An 853-nucleotide genomic window follows, 5' to 3' on the forward strand; every position below is an offset into this window, starting at 1 on the left:
CTTCTTTGCATATATATGATTTGAGAGTTCACACTGCATACAATTATCGATTTAAATTATATGTGTTTTAATATATATATGGTTATAGTTTGGGTAGAAAAAAAAAAAGAAAACCCGATAAATGTAGTGTGACATTGACCATTTAACTTTACTCTTTTTAAATGTATACTTTCAATTGTCGAATTTAAAAATCAAGAGATAATTTATCAATTAGTTCTTGGAAATTTGACCTTCACCAACAAGGTGATCAAAAGTTCATGAAATCAGCCAACGTAACTATTAAGATTCGTTCCCTCTAGTCCATATCGAGTGAATAGTCATAATTTTTTTTAATAGTTCAAAATAAGTGATTTTTCAAAAGTTATTTGTTAATTGATTTATCCCTGCTTTCAATGATGTTGTTCACTACTTTACATTTTAGGAGAATACTTTAGGAATAATAATAAATATAATTAAAAATAGCCTTTAATGTTTGTCCTTATGATTTTTCTTATATAGGAGTGTTATATCCTAAAAATTCATTTAATATAGACGAGAGCAAGTACCATTCATTCCCCCAATATATTTGTCAACATATTAAATATATTATATTAAAAATATGATATTGTAAAATTAGCTAATAGTTGCAAGTACCCCACCCCCCAAAACTATGAACGAAATCTCTGTGACACACCTTAACTAAACTAAGGTCCTATTACCCCTTAACCCATTTTTGAAAAATAAATATATACACCTTTTTGACTTACATGGAATCCAAATATCTCCTACGCGTATCATTTGCGTGGAGTCACGCAGTGTGCTATCTAAGACAAAAGTTGTACCGAAGTACAGAAAAAATGGAGTTTGGGTGGGT

Source organism: Solanum pennellii, chromosome 9 (genome assembly GCF_001406875.1).
Source record: "Solanum pennellii chromosome 9, SPENNV200".
Taxonomy (NCBI): Eukaryota; Viridiplantae; Streptophyta; class Magnoliopsida; order Solanales; family Solanaceae; genus Solanum; species Solanum pennellii.